We start from the raw sequence: 7,504 nt of genomic DNA, 5'->3' as shown, positions 1-7,504 counted from the left end.
CACGCTGCCAAAAGTAATTATGGTGCGCAGTTAACACCAAGAATAGAAGTGTGTCAGGCTGATGCATAATTAAATGTTTTATACGTTTTACAACGTGGAAGCACAGCCAGACAGCAGGTTTATTGTACAGAGCTCAATGAAGACCAGATTTACTGAAACAGGGTAGTGAGGAGTGAGGCAGGATGGGTAACGATCCAGCACAAGGGCCAGAGATCAGCGTCTGATGTGGTTTCCTTGTGGTCAGCATTAATAATAAGAAACACAAGTTCAGGATGAAATCAAGGAAAAGTTAATTAGGTCATCAATTACTTGTGTTCTTGTGATGTGGAGACGTTATACTGTATCTCTGACTTACTGTATGTAAAGTGTCTTCTGAGGACGTTTTTGTCCTTCAGCAATTGGTGAGATGTAACATAAGTATGTTGTGATTTTGTGTTGTTTTAACCGTGGAGACCGTGGGCCGCTCTTTCAAAGTTTAAAACATATCTAATGTTGTTTTTTCAGATTAATACTTCATTATTTTCCATGAATTGTATTTACAATTGCTTGAAAAACTGATTTTGAACTGATTTTAGTTTCTGAAGTCTATACAAACTGTTCACTGAGCATTTGTCTGTAGCGCATTTTAAAAAAATGAGTATGGTCACCAGTGAAAAGATGTTCAAAAGTTCAAAACTGAAAGTTTTTTCACTGACTATTTAAGACATTGATTGGATGTTCACATTTAGACCATATTTCACCAGGATCTGCAACAGTATCATTTTTCATCCTCTAACAATGTGCAAATAATAGCATATCGTCACTTTGGACCCTCACTGAGAAGCTACATCCAAATTTCTCAGTTGAAAGCCAGAAATAAAAAAAAAAAAGCCTCACACAGGACCCAAACCCCAGTTGGCTGGATGGAAGTTCTGTGTTTAACCCACTCATACACCACACCATTCTGCTCAGTTTAACTTGTTCTTGTTCTTCATACTACATCTTGGTGTATACATCCTGGTGTAGTTGAGGCTGTAACCAATATGCAGTCCTGCCAGGCTTTCATGGGCTGTTTTGTGGATTGTTGCGGCCTAAAACTCCTGATTTCATAGCATTTTCTCTAAAAAATTAAGTAATAAGTACTCATATGCACATTTGGCCATGACAAGAAGCACAATTTCTTTATTTTACATTAAGAACTTGTCCCATTACAATGTCTGGAAGCTTCTCGTTGGCAGCAAACGGCCTCTCTAGTTCATATTTATGAGATTTTATATGAAACATTAAATGCATCGAAATAACGTCTTCATGTAGACCAGATTTCACCTACATGAGAAATACGACTTTGGAGAAATACCTTCACACGAATCTTTATTCTCTCTCTTTCAAACTACAACAGAACAAATGATCAGGCTGAATATCAACTAGTTTTCAACTAAATCAACACTGAAATCCATGGGGTCAGAGACCCAGTGAGCTGTAAAACACAGTTAAATACAGTGGATTTTCACATTATTATCTACTGTATATCTATTTGGATTTCTGTTATTAGAGTTTTGTAAGAGTTTGATCATTGTTGATAAGACATCTGAGAGGGAGTTGGACCCTTTTTGAGGTCTGAGTCATCGTCTTTGCTCAGTTTGATAATAACCTTCTTGGTCCACTGGCTTCCAATTTAAAGTCCTCTGCCAGAAATATTGCTGTAATATTTGACTTTGACCACAAAAAAAGGTTGTTTTTATCCAGTGTCACCAAAATCAACTTGCTTGTGTCGTTCACTCATCTGCAAAAGGTTGTTCACATGTCCATCTCATCATGTCTTCACTTTAACTCTTTGTACACACATTTGTCCCAAAGGTCTTTCCATTGCCTCCAACTCATACAAAATGCTGCAGCTCGGCTCTTAAGTGGTTCCAAAAATTCTTACATTTAACTTTTTTTTACATTGGGTACCCATGTCCTGCTCGACAACTCCTTACATCTCTCTGAGCCACTCTCGCTTTATGCCTGAGATCCTTGAGGAAAACTCTGTTATCCGTTCCAAAGTCACAGCTACAAAGTTAGAGCTCCCAGACTTTGAAAAGACCTGCCTGGGGAGATCAAGTGTGCTGAATTGGTGACCCATTTTAAATCACTCCTCAAAACACTCTTATTTAAAGTTGTAAGTAATTCTTGATTCCCATGCTTTTATCTCCATTTTATTTTGTTTTTTCTGTCCGTTTTATTCATTTTACTGTTTTATGTACGTAAAGAACTTTGCAGCACTTTGTTTTGAAAAGTGCTATATAATAAAGTTATTATTATTATTGATTGACCCCTATAATTTCTTTTGTCTCTGAGTTCCTTTTTGGCAGAGAATACATATTTGTTTATGCATAGCAATATAACATAAAATGTAAAATGTGTCCTTATTTGATGTCATAACAGTACAGGTATTTTCATATTTTGACACCTTCGTTTTTTAGTCTGAAGATGAGCAAAAATGTAAAGGAAATAGTGTAATGTTTAAAAAACAGAAGGGCGCTGGGAGAGTGTAAACCTCTGCCAAGTCCACTCTTCTATGATATGCAAATCTGCAAAAGCAAACTTCAATATTATTGCTTGTTCTTGTGAAGTGTAAAGTCAGAACATCTTTCCTTAATATCTCTGTTGGAGTTTATTGCAGACAATTCACTTTTGATTGTGAGTAAGAGTATAATTAGTTGCATATTATATATGTTTTTATGTTTCCACAGCCACACCTTAGTTTAAAAAAAAATGCAATGTTACAGTTGTGTTCATCCATGAAACCACTGTCCTCCATAACAACTGTTTTCTGGATGAAGTTTGAGCAATTACATGTGTAGGCTACCCCCAGAGGATTACAGACATCAGTGAATGTGGTTTGTGATATGGAGTCATTCTGAAAAATAATTTGTGTATCCACCCTGTGATTCAGATCCAGTCCAAAATGTAATGGGTTCTTCCTTGGTCAGTGTTACACCCTTCCACCAAGTCTCATGAAAATCAGGCCTGTAGTTTTTCAGTAATCCTTCTGACAAACAGACAAACAAACGACACCAAAAGCACGAGATCCTTGACCAAGGTAAAAAGCAATAATTTGGAAAATATGCTAATTCACCTTCTTGCTTACAGTTAGATGTTAAGACTGATACCACTTTCATGTCTGTAAGGTAAATATGAGTCTACAGCCAGCAGCTGGTTCGCTTAATGTTAGCATAAAGGCTGGAAACAGCTAGCCTGGCTCTGTCCAGAAGAAACAAATCCACCTACCAGCACCTCTACAGCTCACTAATTAACACATTATATCTCATTACCTTAATCCATACAAAATCAATACAAAAAATTCTGGTTTTATGGGGGACTATTTCTTGGCTGGGAGCAGTGGCTTCCTGGATTCTCCGCTGGTTACTTGGCAACCTTGCAGAGTCTGTTGCTACCTCTTTGACCTCCTCTTCAGGTGAGAAGCAAGCCTCGGGACGTCCTGTAATTTTCATCTTCTTAGTAGTTTGAAGTGTTCCTCTGCGATTTACCTTGGAAATGGATTATTTCCCTACAGAATGCAGAAATGTAAATTAATATTGGTTGGTTTTCACCAGTGAGTTCGCAGCTGTGTCTCGCTGAGGCCAAACCAAACAGCCGAGGAGCTACCAGGCCCAGGTGCACACCGGGGGGTTCCTGACACAACCGCCGCTCTGCTGCGTCCGACCACGAGGTGCAGACAGAAACACTGTCTGGTTGTTACTGATACAATAACACAGGATGAATCACCACAATTTTTTTTTACTCGACACCACAACTGCAGAAGTAGAAATCCAACGAGGTAATTAATTTCCTCAAAGCTATATATTTTAACACTTTTATCCCACTGCACATTGTGGCGCTGCCAAATAAAGCAAAGTGGTGGCAACTAACAAGCCAGAATAGCTTTGGATGTCAGTGGCTGCAGGTCAGGTGGTGATGAAAGAAGTAAGAGTAGAGAATAACGTCTCTTAAAGGGACAGTTCACCCTATACTTTTCCTCTCACCTGTAGTGCTGTCTATTCATCTAGATTGTTTCGCAGATGTCAGCTGTAGAGATGGCTGCCCTCTCTCGATTATAATTAAAGTAGATGGCGCTCAGCTTGTGGTGCTCAAGGCGCTAAAAAAAATCCATTTGAAAAAGTCAACAGCAATGTCTCTTTACAGAAATTATGACCTGATTACTCAATATATTTCATAGACCTTGTGCTGTGGTTTCCTACCCAGCAGGAATTATTGTCTTTCCATCGAACTACCAGTCCAGTCTCATCCCCTGTTGTGAAATAGTTTTGTCATGCCCCTTGGCAACTTGTACAGACGCACAAGGTGCCCTTTAGCGGGTGTATGGGATGCATGACGTAGTATAGAGAGTGAGAGTCTGTGTGGAGGAGGTGTGCTGGATGGATCGGTCAGACAGACACAAGACTTTGTGGCAGGAGACTGCAGTTTGTGTCCCATTTTAAACCGAAATGTTGAATGTTTTAAGATACATAACATTACGTGTGAAATGTGACATTTGTCGTGCAGCTGCGCAATTTATCATGATCTTTTCTAAACCTGTCCAGGTAGTTTTGTTGCCTATCCAAACTCTGACCCACAATGTTAACCATGAGAAAAAATAGGCTTCCTAACAGTGTCTCGTTCAGCCACTAAAGCGTACATTGTGCATCTGTGACACTGCAAAGGGCTTGACTATGGACTGTATTTGATGACCTGTGATTAAACACGTTGAAACTACATCCTCCAACCGCATCACCATGCTAGCTAACTCAGCAGTGCTAATGTGACAGCTTAGCTGAGGAGGATGCTATTAATGTTTACATCCCACACTGCCTCAAGCCTCTCCTCCATGAGTAGATGCACGCTTCCTTCTGTCCAGTGATAGTTGATGGATGTAGTTTGGTAGAAGGAAAGCAGTTCCTGCATGAAACTGCTCACAACAATTTTTATCTTGATTATCTCAAACAACCAGGTCATGATTTTTGGAATCAAGGACGACCTTTAAGTGGTGGCAGGGTTTTGATGGACCAAGGTTTATTGATACTCATGGGGAGCGAAGGCCAGCTTGTATGGTTCAATCACACAGAAAAGCTGCTTTATCACAAATTGCAGACAAGGTTAATGCTGGCTGTGATAGGAAGATCTAAGAACACACAGTGCATCACTGCTTGCTGCGTTCGTGGCTGATCCTTGTCCACCAGTGAAGGTGCCTACAATAGGCCCTTGACTGTGAGAGAACTGGACCATGGAGCAAGGCATGGCCTGGACTCGACTTGGCCTCAAAATACTCCAAATCTGAATCCGATCAAGCAACTGTGAGATGTGCATGAATAAGTCTGATCCGTGGAGCCCCACTTTGCAGCTTAAAGGATCTGCTGCTAATATCTTGGTTTCAGATACGACAGGACACATTCAGAGGTTGTATTGCAATGACAAGAACCCACACAATATTACACAACTTCTGAACTGAAAGTAATGCAAATGAAATGCAAAACATCAAATTGTTTCAATTTTTCCCAATGGGGATGTCCTAATCTGCTATGTGTCTGTGAACAGGCCAAGCAACATGTTGCTTGTTTATAAAAACGCTCACCTAGCTTTATCTTTACGAAGTTTTGCATACTCGCTTCATCTCCAACCAATTTTCTTTGGTCAAAATCAAGGCTGACATCCTTGACATTTCTGTTTCCCATCAAATGTCTCAACAGTCACAGTGAGAGAGTGACTACCGAAGTTGAGAAGTTGCACCGTTTATATGATTCACAGTACCCTTTATATGGGAACATCCTCAAAAAGGATGAGTTTTGGTAGGATAACAGGGAGCTGTTGGTAGTTACAAGTAAGTAAACTGTCCCCAAACTTTATAGAAACAAGTCTGACTTGAGAAAAAATACTTTAGTTAATTACTCATCTGCAGATGAAGATCACAAGCTGAGATGCTGCACAGATCATAGTTTACCTGGACAACTTTTCCCTCCATCTGCTCAAGTTTGCTCACTCGTACGTTAAGAAGCAGTATTAGGCAGGTGGTTTTAATGTTGTGGCTGATCAGTGTAGTTCCATTATATTTAAGGAGACAGACGTGTCTACAGCCGATATCTCCAAAACTTGGCGACTCACACCATATCAATCTAGATGGACAAATAGCACTACAGATAAGAGGAAAATATTTTTGATTTGGGGCTGAACTCCACCTTTTAACAGCCAGTATGTTTCTTTTTGTGATGGGCATGTGCTGTCCTTGATGTGACAAAAATCTGTCAAAATGAGAATCATAGTTTTTTCCACTGAGAAATTAAATTTAGCTTTTCTCCCATGATTGTTAGGGACACCTTTCTTTAAAGATAGCATGCTCTGTGATTTCATATACATCTAAATGTGCACCTTGTAGCCTGTGTGCATAGCAGGAAATGACTTCACACAGTTGGGTAGGGGCTTTATTCATTTAATTTATTAAGATGCTACATAGTCCAACCAGGTTGGGTTGTTTTTATACACCAGAGAGACTACTTGACTAGGAATATTAATCTTCTTCTCAGATAGACTTATTTATTTATTTATATACATACAAAACAGTTTCCCGACTGCTTACATTGATCACGGTGATGGTCAGAGACTCCAGAACAGGTCAGTGTGTAGTGTGTTTTTCAGCCGGGACCTGGATCAATTAGTATTTACATATATTTATCATCGTTTGGTTAATCCTACTTGGAGTACCACATTGGGGTATATGGGGGTAAATTCATCATATAACAGTATATTCTGGTACTCTGAAATATTTTCTCTTGTGTAAAATGTTCTGATACTCCAAGCAGGATCTATTGAACAAGAAGAATTTTCTGCAAGTACTATGTGACCCAGGTCTGATGCCCCGACATGGGACTGTAGCTCAGGTCTGCTCTGCCCTCCCTCTAAGCAGCAAGTCATCCTCAACCCAACAACTTTACAGAGATACGGTGAAAACACAAGCTCATGTTTATTTTAATTTCTTCCCCACTAGTCAGATCCATTGTCTTCAACTCCACTCCATTTTGCTGTTTTTTCTTTCAGTTTAGCTATGGGGGATAGTACACTCCTGTTCACTTATCTAGTGTGAGAAAACAGTGGGATTAAACAAATGACCAAATATTGCAAAGTATATCCCAGATTCTAAAAATGTTGGGAGAGTGTGTAAATCATGAATAAAACCAGAATGCAATGTTTTTAAAGTCCTTTTCAACCTACATTCAGTTGAATACAGTACAAAGACAAGATATTTAATGTTCAAACTGATAAAATTTATTATTCTTTGTAATTATACACTCATTCTGAATCTGATCTATGCGTTTCAACACGTTTCAAAAACGTTGAGACGGTAATATTCGACAGGTAACATTCGACAGGTAAACAGATTAACTGGAAACAGGTGACAGTATAACTGGATATGAAAGGGGCATCCTCGAATGGCTCAGTCATTGATGGCCAAGCAATCATCTAAGATGGACTTTGGAGAGAGACGAAAAGT

The sequence above is a fragment of the Lutjanus erythropterus genome, chromosome 2, assembly GCF_056507025.1.
Source record: "Lutjanus erythropterus isolate fLutEry1 chromosome 2, fLutEry1.hap2, whole genome shotgun sequence".
Taxonomy (NCBI): Eukaryota; Metazoa; Chordata; class Actinopteri; order Lutjaniformes; family Lutjanidae; genus Lutjanus; species Lutjanus erythropterus.
The sequence above is the reverse complement of the archived record's forward strand: the minus strand, read 5'-3'. Positions refer to the sequence as shown.